Source organism: Megascapheus bottae, chromosome 27 (genome assembly GCF_031878675.1).
Source record: "Megascapheus bottae isolate mThoBot1 chromosome 27, mThoBot2.hap1, whole genome shotgun sequence".
NCBI lineage: Eukaryota > Metazoa > Chordata > Mammalia > Rodentia > Geomyidae > Megascapheus > Megascapheus bottae.
In genome coordinates, this window is record NC_143535.1 from 1,911,485 (window position 1) to 1,923,900 (window position 12,416).

At 44.0% G+C, this 12,416-nt stretch overlaps 1 protein-coding gene across 8 annotated transcripts in view; it reads right to left on the minus strand.

Annotated features, from left to right (window-relative positions):
- The window catches only part of Angptl5 (angiopoietin like 5), a 44,294-nt gene that overhangs the window by 1,339 nt on the left and 30,539 nt on the right, over positions 1–12,416 (minus strand). The window contains exons 10-14 of one of the 8 annotated variants that reach the window (XR_016532785.1): positions 9,680–9,945; positions 8,634–8,772; positions 4,792–6,273; positions 615–2,936; positions 36–80 (exon numbers count right to left, since the gene is read on the minus strand). The gene's annotated coding sequence lies outside the window, so the exon portion shown is untranslated. Of the gene's footprint in view, positions 1–35; positions 81–383; positions 2,937–4,791; positions 6,274–8,263; positions 8,773–9,679; positions 9,946–10,484; positions 10,677–12,416 lie in introns of those variants that run through there. The other 7 variants (XR_016532787.1, XR_016532784.1, XR_016532788.1 and 4 more) reach the window with 7 other exon arrangements.

Here is a 12,416-nt window from a genome sequence, read left to right on the forward strand (position 1 = left end):
TTCCTGGCATTTTCAGTAATTCCCAAACTACTCACTGGTCATTTCTCCACTGCCGTCTCTGTGGCCACAGTCAAAATCTCCTGAAATAAATCAGCATGTCATATGCACGAAGCTATGCTCAGGATTCAGAATACAGTCTTCAGTCTATTTCCATTCCAAAGTTTCTTGCCAAAGAACCCCTCTGAATTTTTGTAGTGAGATTAATTGGCATCACTCAAATCCTCCAACAGTGAACTTTTTATAAGATACCCAGCTTAAATATAAACTATCTGCAGATATAAAATTGTATTATCCAGCAAAGGACTTAACATTCAACATTTAGGCTATCTCACTCCATAAGTGAAAGACCTAAGGAATATACATGTGTGTGTGTGTGTGTGTGTGTGTGTGTGTGTGTGTGTGTGTGTGTGTGTGTTCAACAAGAAAGAAACATTAAATAATGAAGGGTTTGGATGTCTTCATTTCAGTTTTAATCCAAGAGGATTGAATCTAACTTTTTTAACCGAAGAATTGTAGCTAGTGTCTCTAAAAGGATTGTCAAAACTCAAGAAGATCACAAATTTTCAATCTCCAGGAAATGACTGAGTCAGATAATAACAACAGATTAACTCAACTGAGACTCGGCAGAAGAGATTGCCAGCCATGGCTGTCTGTGCTGTCCTTGTCACACACACACCGGCAACTCTAGTAGCACAGATGCTTCCCCACCCAGGACTCAGACGGAGGGGGGCTTCGGTCACCACGCACTGGGGCCCGGGCACTCGTGGAATGGGTTCGTGCTGGAGGAAGAACATCGAGGCAGGGAAAGAGGTGCAGCTTCATGACACAGTCCTGTCAATGATGTGTTCTGGGAGGTCAGAGGGGCAGTAGGCTGATTACTGTAAAATACCGTAAACAAGGTCATGTGTAAGCAATAGACCAGCAATCCTTACATCTCCAGAGGAAAGCGGAGCTCAAGGCACCAGCAGATTCAGCATCTGGAGTGGGGCTGCTTCTTGGTTCCATGCCCGCCATCTTGTTAGCCTAACACAGAGGAAGAAAGGGAAGAGGCCTTCCTGAGCTCTCTCGTACAAAAACACGAATTCCTGCCTGCTGAGGGGCCGGGCCAGACTCATGTCCAATGCCACCATGCCTTCCACCTCCAAATGCCATCTCAGTGGCCATTGGACGTTAGCATGCAGACTGGGGCGTGTGACAAACACGCGTTCTGTGTTTGGCTGCGGGGATGGGGAAACTGCAGCAGGAAGAGGCAGGAGGACTGGAACTTCACCTCCTGGAGATCAGGGTGGTGCCGGCATCAGCCATCTTGGCCTCCCTCACTCTGTTTCCATGTTTCTCCTCTTGCTGCTGTGAAAATAAAACTGGAGTCTTTTTCAATTCACTCTGGCTCCTCTTGATTTTCTAAACAATGCTGAGCCCTGGAATGGAATAGTCCAGACACAGGCCTGGTGAAGTCAACTCGGACTTGAATCCATTGCTTTTTTTTTTTTTAAGTTTGAATTAGCATACGTTAACGATACCCAGGGACTCTCTTCTGAGCATACATAAGTTAAAAAGGAGTCTTCCTTATGGTCAGTTCAAGCCATCCCAATCTTCACAGCAGAATTATATACGGACAATTTTCTCTAGATTTAAATGGCTTTTTTCAAAGGTAACAAACATTTTCATGTACATAAAATTTATTTCATTATGTAAGTATGATACAATTACCCCTAAAATGTAGCTCAGTCCTTTTTTCCTTTTGTTTCAAGTGTGTTTTCTTTTAATAAAGTTGAACAAATGCAGAAGAGGATACTGAAGATACTTGTATGGGCTACTGCACTGCCCCAGTCATCTCTAAATCCTTAGGCTAATGTCACATTGCTTCATCAAATATCTAATGTACCAAATACCCCCTCCATGGAAATCCACTGGCAACATTTCATTGCCTAGTCTTATTTGCCTAATCTTCAAATGGACTTCAGTTTTTTATTAGCTGCCCTTCTGTGTTTATTCTTCAGGAAAACTTTAAAAATCATCACCAAGTTCCACACATGCCTGATGGGAGTGTAAAGTAATTCAGAAATTTGCCTTTTCAGATATTTAGCTGTTCCTTTCAGAAATGTCATATAGAGGATCTGGGAGTTTGGCCTAATGGTAGAGTGCTTGCTTAGCATGCACGAAGACCTGGGTTTGATTCCTCAGTACCACATACATAGAAAAAAGCTGGAAGTGGTGCTGAGGCTCAAGTGGTAGAGCTCTAGCCTTGAGAAAGCCCAAGGACAGTGCTGAGGCCCTGAGTTCAAGCCCAGGACTGGAAAAGGAAAAGAAAAGAAGAAAAGAAAGAAATGTGATGTACAACCTGACTGTAACTTCTTATTTTCATGTTCTTTAGATCTTACTAGCATATTTTTCTGCATAGGAAGGACAAAGGGTAAGGGCGAGTGAGGGTGGGGATGAGATGAATTGGGGTGCATTTCTACAGGCATGGAAATGTCACAATAACCACTCCCCTTGGATGATGCATACACGCTAATAATAATGCCTATGTACAAAATAAACATTTACAGAAATAAACTCGCAAACGTACACAGGAGACCCACCCCCGATCCACCAGGAATGAGGAAGCGCCACTCTGCCATCTTTCTCTACCACCGTTACTCATTGCTGGCACAGGGAAAGCCCGCTGGTTGCTCTATACTTACTTGCAGGTAGCTGAAATAGTTGCAATCATGGCAGAAAAATATATGACACAAGCAATAATTGATAAGAATTTCACAAAATGTCTATTGACATTTCCAAATTACTTTGATGTGAAGTCAAAACTGAGTTTAAGTTACGAGCTAATAATTATTGTAAAGAAAGGAAATCTTAGGTAAAGGATTGGAATAATAAAATCACTTAGCTCTTATTTTGACAATTAAATGAGACCCTCAGAAAGGTGTTCAATGAAGTACCTGAAAAATAAGGGATATTCAATAAATAATTATTATAGCATCCATAATTTTTATATATGTAACAAAAATATGGCAAGGCATAACAGGGAAGTATGGAGAAAATGGGCTCGATAGCTCTCCACTATAATCCTATCTACCTGGGAGGCTGAGTTCAGAAGGCTCATCATTCAAGGCCAGCCCAGTGGGAACAAATCACAGGATGCCATCTCAACTACCACCTACCCATGACAGCACACGCCTGTCATCCAAGGTATTCAGGAAGTTCTCAGGCTGACCTGAGAAGAAAGGGACTACCTATCTCAAAGATAACCAGACCAGAAAAGAATTGGAAGCATGGCTTAAGTATATGCATCAATATACATGCATCTATGTACATTTCAGTGATACTGTGTATGGGGATAGCTTATATTACACATTTTCTTCATCATCTTAATTACACATCACTAAAGAAAATGGCATGCTAAAGTCCCTTCCAGAAAAGATGTCTTTTCTCACTGGGTACAAGTGTACTTTATGGGAATGTTCCTGTTTTTTTCCTCTCACAAGGAGGCATGTCTGGTGGGACCCCCCCCCCAAAAAAAAGCACCCAGGTTGTTCCCTGGATGACAGGTGGGTCATGCAAAAGTAGCCCCCAGAAGGCTAAAGCTGTCGTCTGTGCCATACTCAGTGGGACAGCACTGCACGGGGAGGAAGATCAGAGCCTGAACCCAGCCAGGACAGCCCTGTCTCCAGGGGAGTAGGTGAACACACAGTTTTACAGAGAGCAAAACACACGTGTTTGGGTAACATTTTCTGCATGAAGAATCTTTTGGACACTTTTTGCTCTAATGATTAAACGCATGGACTAGGCCAGTGGTGTGACTCGGTGGTAGAGTACCTGCCTGGAATGCATGAGATGGGGGCTGGGTTCAATCCCCAGGACAAGGGGGAATAACAATGAGGGACCCCGGCCTCTGAGACCCCACCAAGGAAACGTAAACTATATGAGGTGCCAGGTCAAATCAATAAGCCTTATTGAAATTAGAGACAAACAGATGGGTGGATGCACAGAAAGGGAGGAGCATGGAAAACCCAACTCTCAGCTGACTGTAGGCATCTCCTGAGACCAGCTGGGACTAGACTTGCACATGAAAGTGCCGCCATGTTGGCTTGAGAAAGCAGTCAGCAATTGTCTCTTTTCTTTCATCCTACAAGGCTAAAATTGTGTTTTCTGTGTCCAGCCCAATCATGTTCTGTTAGGATTTTATCAGTGGGGAAACTGCTCTCCCAGAATGCCTGGAGGTCACGTTCCACTTGAAATACTGCCAGCTTGAGTATTCTTTCTCCTCTAAACAAGACATCTCCCATCCCAGCCCCCGTCCCAGCCTATACAGTAATGCAACATCTGCACAGCGCTTGAGACTGGCAGATACCCGGATGCTTTCCCACACAATGCAATCAAACACCGGCTCTGGCGTGCATGCTGGATCTCAGATGATCCTCAACATCCCTAAATCCTGTCCCTGAATTACCCCTCAGCTAAGACAGCTTCCACCCACCCCGCCGGAAGCCCAGGAGACACAGACCCCAGATACAATGCTGCACATCTGCCGCTCATACTCAGTCCTGTTCCTCTGAAACTGAAAACATCACAAGGAAATGTGAGAACAACACCCAGAGGAAAAACAATCCTAAATTTTTCTTATTGTAAATCACTATAAAACTGAGTTGACCTTTCAACTGGTAAACGGATTATTTGCCTCTGCTACTAAACACGGCTAGTATTTTTAAATTCTGCATGGACATGCTGCATGTTGGTTTGAGTTTTGCGGTTCCAGGCGGATGCCTGGCTGGGGAGGAAAGGCTGTTTACAAACCCTAGGTGGTGGGCGGCAGTCTGCTGATGAAGACAGAGTGTAACCAGGGCTCCGTCTCCTCGGCGGCCTCCTGGCAATCGCAATATCCACCACTGATGACGAGAGAAAGGCATTACTTTATTCTCCAGGACCAGGAACCATTTATGGAAATGTTTGAATTGCTGTTCAGTAAACGCAGACACTTCGAAGACTCAGCCATGTACTGAAAGGCTGTGGGCTGGAGAGGGGTGGGGTGGGGGGTGGGCAGCAGGTGGGACCAGCACAAGGCTCTGTGACCTGGGAACCACTGTACCTCATACACATCATCACCTCCAAAACTAAGGCAGCCAACTCCTTCCAGAAAACAGGTAACGGTGTGGCTATCTGGTGCCTTGTTCCTCGTAGCTACATTTAGACACTTCATCTGTGGCACCTCCCTGGGTCACATTTCTTAAAAGACTAAACGTGTAAACTCATGGGGTCCAGCAGATACTTTGCTTCGGCACAGCTCAGTCCACACCTGCAAGGAACGTCCCAGGAGCACTGAGAGAGGAAGGCACAAGGGAGGTGTGAGCAGGCAGAGGAGCACCCCAACCTCCTGAGCAGTCCAGGAGTCCCGCTGAGAGCTGCCCCGAAATGCTGGACCGTCACGGCCTCCCACCCATACCTGTCCCCCCTCATCACACAGCGGCTACCCGGCTCCCCTCCTTCTCATCACAGTCACTGCTCTCAAGAGAACCCACATTAGTCCATTGAGTTCAACATCCAGAGAAGTCTAGACAGCATTCTCAAGATGGTGCAGCATATTACGTTCCAGAAGATAGTACCAACCCCCCAAGAACCCCATCCTCACGGAGGAGTAGGAGGCTGCGGCTCCCCCTTGCTCTCCCCACCTCAGTCTATCTGCTCTGTCTCTGGGGATTGACCGGCTCTGCATATTTCACAGAAACGGGAGCATACAATAGGTGATTTCTGTGTCTTCGATGGCTCCAAGATTCAGGATTCCACATTCTTCTTACATGCACGCATTATTGCGTGTGTGCATGGGATAAAGCCCGTGCACACACACGTGCACATGCGTGTGTGTCTGGCATAGACTTCTTTAATCCCAGCACTCGGGAGGCTGAGGCAGGAGGATTGAGAGTTTGAGACCAGCCTGGTCCATATCACTGTGCCCAGACACAATGAGGGAACCTGGGTTGACTCTGAAAACACTATTTGTGTTTGTGTTTGTGTTGTTGAAGTTTCCTGGAGCTCACCTTCAGAACCTGCATGTTAAGGAAATGAGTTCTTCCAGGGGAACTTGGCTCGTGAGGACGAGGCTGGGAGGGGCGGGGCTGGCTGGGCTCCTCGAAGGCTTTTCTTCTGATTTCTCTGGCTACCATTTGCTCATCTCCTCCGGAGCCCTTGGCAAACACACTCCTCAGGAAGTTTTGGATGATCCTGTGATTTATGACTATTACTGTCCTGTACATAGGACAGTGTGAAGAAAACAGCCTGCAACTGTAAAATAGCAGAATATTAAACTAAAACTTACATTCAACACATTCACAAAACCACTCAACCTGAACAGATGCAAAACAGCAAGAGCTCCCAGAAGCTTCAGAAACAACACAAAGAAAACAGAAAACAAGACAAATTCTCACCAATGGAGAGTTGGCAGCAAGAAATGGGGAAATACTTGATGACTGGAGCTATTCACAATAACTTTCAGAGTTTTAGTCTTTTGGATAGGCACTTCAAGTATACCACAAGAATGATAATATTCAGACAGAGATTTAAACAGCTTAGTAGTCTCTATCACGTATACCCTAGTTATAGTTTTATATAAGCTTAAAGCAGCCAAATTCTCATTTAGTTTTATCTAGATCTTTGTTCCTTTCATCCATCCCAATTTGGTGATGCATCAATCTCCTTTTAAATCTTTGGTAAACTCCAAAAATAGCATTCATCGTTTGCCCTGTAACTTGCCACATCTGAAACCTGGCAGCAGGAAATGTGTTTTACATGGCACAAGTCAGGCAATCAGCAACCCATTGTTTTTAAGGTTGTGCTCATCTATTTCACAGAAAATTATCATTATTCTCTGTTCATGTTTTGATGCACCTGAGTACTTGAGGCTCTGTGCCACAAGTACTTTTACTCAATACAAAAGTAAAATATGTTGCTATTCATCTTTTAATCTAGGTTTGCATTCGTGCATGGTTAAGAGAATCACACAGGTGTTCACTGATTCTGATTCTACATCTTTTCCTTGATTATTAACTTCTTCCTTTTGGTGCCTGTTTTTTCTAAACCTATAGAATGCCCAAGAATCTGACATCTTAAAACTCCTATAATGCGGCCGGGAATTTGGCCTAGTGGTAGAGTGCTCGCCTAGCATGCACGAAGACCCGGGTTCGATTCCTTGGTACCATATACTTGGAAAAAGCCAGAAGTGGTGCTAAGGCTCAAATGGTAGAGCTCTAGCCTTGAGAAAAATCCAAGGACAGTACTCAGGCCCTGAGATTAAGCCCAGGACTGGCAAAAAACAAAAACCAAAAAAAAACAAAAAACCTCCTATAATACACACACACACACACACACACACACACACACACACACACACACACACCCTCTGATCTTACTCCAAATGCATCTGCCTCTATGCTTAGTTTCACAACAAAATGTAGGTACAATCATCATGTGTCCATTAAAAACAAAAATTTTAAAGTAAGTAAAAGCAAAAAGTAAAATATGAGCCTACAGAAGAATATAAATATTGCCTAAAACTGCTGCAACTCATAATACTACCTAAGCAGTATTCATAATCAGAGGGTAGAACGTTCATTCTCTTACTCAAATCAAGACTATTTTCCCCTATTCTCTGTTCAGCCTCAGGCTGAACAGCTCTTTTTTTTTTTTTTTTTTTTGGAGGGGGGCTGTGTTTTGTATCTGGTTCTTCTTCAAGGTAGATACTATTGATTAGTTTGTATGTTCTATTTCTTTAGAATCAAATCTGTTGAAGACATTAGGGGTACAGTGAATTCAATACTTGTTCTTGAGTGTTTCATATTACAGTAGAAAGTGAAAACACAGGTGTCTCCAGACTACACCAGGAATTGATGTATACCAAAGGGGATCTAACAATAAAAATACCTGAAATAGGAAGTGGTGCTGTGGATGATATCCCTAAGCTGAAGAGCTCTCTGAAATATTGCTTCCAGCTATGGAAAGAGGAAGCCTTCCTGACTACCAGATGTTGGGAATATGTGACTAAACCAAGAGAAAAAAAATCCTTTTGATATCATTGTAAAACAGTCACTATTTTGGTAAGTGCTACAAGCTAATACAAACAAACAAACAAACAAACACAGAAGAAAACTATGACCTATCTGGAGTTCACGGCATTAATTCTCCATGGGGAAGATGAGTGTAAGATACATGCACACCAATTCCCACGCCATCAGTTGCAAACGCTAAGTGAGTAGGGATCTCCACTCACACACCCCACCTCACTTTCCACAGCAGGAGATGCAGCGTCTGAATTGTTGGAAAATGACAAGCACCCCACGTAAGCATGCTGAAAATTTGTCAGAGATGTCTCTTAGTCAGTCAGTGCTGGCAGAATCATCTTCCTGGAGAAACTGCATGTGGCAAGTGGGTTTCATATTCTGTTCATTTGCTTGATTATACATAACACACACAAAGAAGCAGTTGCGAGCAGTCCAAATTTGAACCGATGCTAAGTGTGTCCCCCATGCCTCAGTGATTGTGTTTGGCTTACACATCCGGGGGAGACTTATCTTCCAATATTGTCCAATCTTGGCCAAGAGTGCAGACTGATGCACTGGCACCACCCAAGAGCCTGAGTCGTGTCTCACCTCCTCTTTCTCTCTCATTTCAAGAATTAGACTGGAAACATGAGGAAATCTGATTTTGATTTAAAGAGGCAGTGCTGGCTATATTTGATTTTTCCACTCTTCCGCATCTCTAAGGACAGTTCATTTGTGTTTTGATTTCCTTAAGGAAGAAGAGGGGAGAGAAGGAAGGGTCATTATTTCTTTAAGAGCTCTGAGACTTTAGGGTTGAAAGTTCAAAACCACTGAAGAATACAGCAGTTAGGGCAATCACAGGCCCGAAGCCAGGGACTGTCCAGAGCCTGCATGGCCACATCAGGGCAGATAAATGAGCCCGAAAGCAAACCATCTCACTTCTCAGCAAGAGCTAAGATTTATATTGCTGTCAATATAGTTTATCTACATTTCATATTTAGGAAGCACTTTACAATTTTTGTCCTACAGATTTTTTACTCAATAACTTTTTTGAGTGCAGGCTGTTTTTGTTGCTGTTGTAATTGTTTCTTAGTTTGTTTTGCCTTGTTATTTGGAGATTAGGTATCTTGAGTGGGTGTGTGTGTGTGTGTGTGTGTGTGTGTGTGTGTGTGTATACTTGAGGAAAATAGTCTCACTGTTTAGTTTTTTAAAATCAGAATTCAGATGGGTGGGTGTTGCCCACAGCCCCATGAGGAGATGGTGAGTGAGCAAGGGCATGGGCCTTGGGCTCTGGTTCGTAGCCCTGGTAGCTCTTTGCTAGCTTGCACAGCTGGTAAATGGGTTCAAAACTACAGAAGTGAGGGAGGACCCAGCCTCACCCAGCAGGCAAGTGACAGAATGGAGAGGTGCACTTCCTTCCCACAGCATGGCCAGTGTTAGCAGAAGAGACTGTTAATAAAATGCACCCAGCATGCAAACGCTCGTTGTAAACATTAATTGGAGCTACTCCATAAAAAACAGTTGAAGTTTTTAAATCTTCGAGTCTCAAAATGACAACTGAAAAGTAAAACCTGGGTTAAAGACATTGGATGACCAAATTGAGTAAAAATCAAATTTTCTTCAAAGACTCACAGGGATAGCAGGCCGGCACTTACCTGGCTCCGCCCCAGGGAAGAAGGTCACATCCAGGATTCCAGGGTGCCTTCCAGTCTCCTTGAGCTCATATGACTGCACCCCAGTCTCCAAACAGAGGTTGAAGAACGTGCCACAAGTAGCAAAGCAGAAAGGGAGAGAGACACGATTTGAATGCAAACCGCTCAAGGTCCAGAGTTCTAGCCACATCTGCCTCCATAAACTACTAGTGCCCAAGCCAGGCAGGGTCAGGATGCGTTGTGTCCACTGCATATAATTCTTAACCCTGCTGAAAATACAATTGATGTAAGCCTTATTTTTATATATTTTGTATGCGAGAAAAACAAATTTTAGTGACTTGATAAGGAAATAAAATAACAGTTTGCTTCTTAGAAACAGGAAGTGAATAATGACAAGAAAAAAAATGAATCTCTAGTCAAGAAGTTATCGGAAGGCCCATTTCATTCAGTTGTTGACGATCACTTGGTGAGAGCATTTCAGGAAGAGGACGGGCTTTAGCTTGAACGTGCTGATGTGTGAGTGGGAAGAAGAGGGCCAGTCAGGCCTGGTGATGAGGCCGAAAAGATGGGCGGGGGTGAGAGGAGAAACTTGGCCACTCATCGTGAAAGACATTCGAGCTTGAGATGCAGAGGACAAAGGAAACCTGGGGGCTGAGCTGAGGTTTGGGGAGGGTTGAAGTAAATGACAGGTGGTAGGAGGAATGGGATTCACAGCACACATTTGCTATGAACGGAGAGAGGACATCTGAAGACATCAAGATATGCCGGAAGGGAGGGGGAGTGTGAAAAAGTGGAAGAAAATGCCAAATACCAAAACCATGGTTTATTCTAGTAGGTGGGGAGGAGTGGAGCTGAGTGGTGGAAAGCCATGCGAGGCAGGAGGTCGTGGGAAGACTTCGGAGTTCAAAGGATGAGGAAGACTCCGTCAACAGAACGTGGATCAAAAGCTTTCACTCCCAGGACCTCGGGCACGGGGAGCAGAGTGAGTGGCCTCCTGTCACTGGGGAAAATACAAGGCAGAAAGATTGTTCCATCCCACGGAAAACACACGCATTGGGGAGGTGGATTTGCCAATCCTCCCAGTGTTATTTTAGGACAGAAAACCCCGTGGTGAGTCATAAGCTATGGGATCTGCTCCCACAAGATCTTAATACATTTTTTTCTAAATTATGTTTTCCTAAAACATGCCCTGCCTGCCTCTGTCCTGTGCTTCCTGCCCGACCACCTATTAGGAAGTTGGTAAGGTTGGTTTGTCCACTGGAGAGAATCTCTGTGGCCACCAGGCCCACCGTGACTGGGCCTGGAACTGCAGAGCAGGCAGTACTCCCACTGGCTTGCAAACTTTGGGGTAGAAGTCACAGAAGGCCAAAAAAGCAGAATTCTCGCACCCAAATCAGGAGATCTCACCACTCTGGGAAGGGAAGGGTTGACTCAGGGAGGAGGCTTGGGGCCGGGGGTATGTGACCTGATGGGTGTCACCACTGAACACCTGTCCTCACCCTCACTCTGCTGTGTCAACATGTGGGAAGGGAACTGTGCCACCTTCTCCTTCATCCTCCATTCCCACAGCTTTCATCATGGTTGTGATGGTTTGGCAATTTCTACATGAACTCCAACTATCTCCCCATCAGAACAATGCAACAGAACTAAAGGCATATTGTTAAATCTTAGGGAGGTCCCACCTCTTCTTGGCAAACGACCAGTCCCCTCAGAGTTACTGTCACCTGTCCCACAAATCCTCGTCTGCCTATGGGAACCACATGCAGCATTCTTCTGCCCTCCATTCGTATGACCTTTGTGATGCTATGTTAGGTTGAATTAAACAATGTAATAATTTCTCAAATAAAATGTGAAGTTCTAAGAACAGAGACTACTTCCTTCATCTTATGTCCTTTGCCCAATTTCTACCACCTAGTAAGAAAACAAAACATGGTTGTAATGTCCATATAGAAAAACATAAATAGGTAAATATACAGGTTAGTTTACTTTTATCTAGTTTATGTAGGTATATTACCTGTTACATAGCTTCCACTACATAATTTACATATTTATATTTAATATATTATAATTTAATTATATTTGGTTTACATATTTACTTCATAGATTTACCAGTCTTGTTTATATATAACTCACCAAGACATTTAGTTCATACATCTATGTCTTTAGAGTATGTGGATTTGCTGTTTTCTCAGGAGAAAATATAAAGAAAAGAACATGAGAAAATATTTAAAATGAGGGATTTGGGGAGAATGTTTTATTTCTACAGTCCCCAAAATGACTAATATAGCCTACAAATTCCCATGAGCTTATGGGATTTGTTTTTGGCAAAAGCTACACATGCTAGTTACCCAAAGGCCTAAATCATCTAGGTTGCCAAGACTAAATTTACAATTGTCTTTCGCTAGAGTCTACAAGACTTTCAGCCCTTCTGATTCTTATTTGAACTACTTACAAAGCAGGAGTCAGGGCATTGCCATGTTTCAAAACTAGTCAATAAATCTGCAAAGAATGTACCCCGAGGGAAAGAGGGAGGAGCAGAGGTACCGTGAGACCCCCTGCTGCCTGCCAGGTAGTAGTGTGACCCTCGAGGTCATCCTCAGGACCACTCAGAGGTGACAACTCCAGGAGGGAATTGTCCCCATACTCCTGCTTCTCCAGCCTCCAGATGCAGACTGGAGCGACACCACCAACACCACCAGTTCACCAGAGTTTCCACCATCCCCCTGGGTCTCCAGCTTGT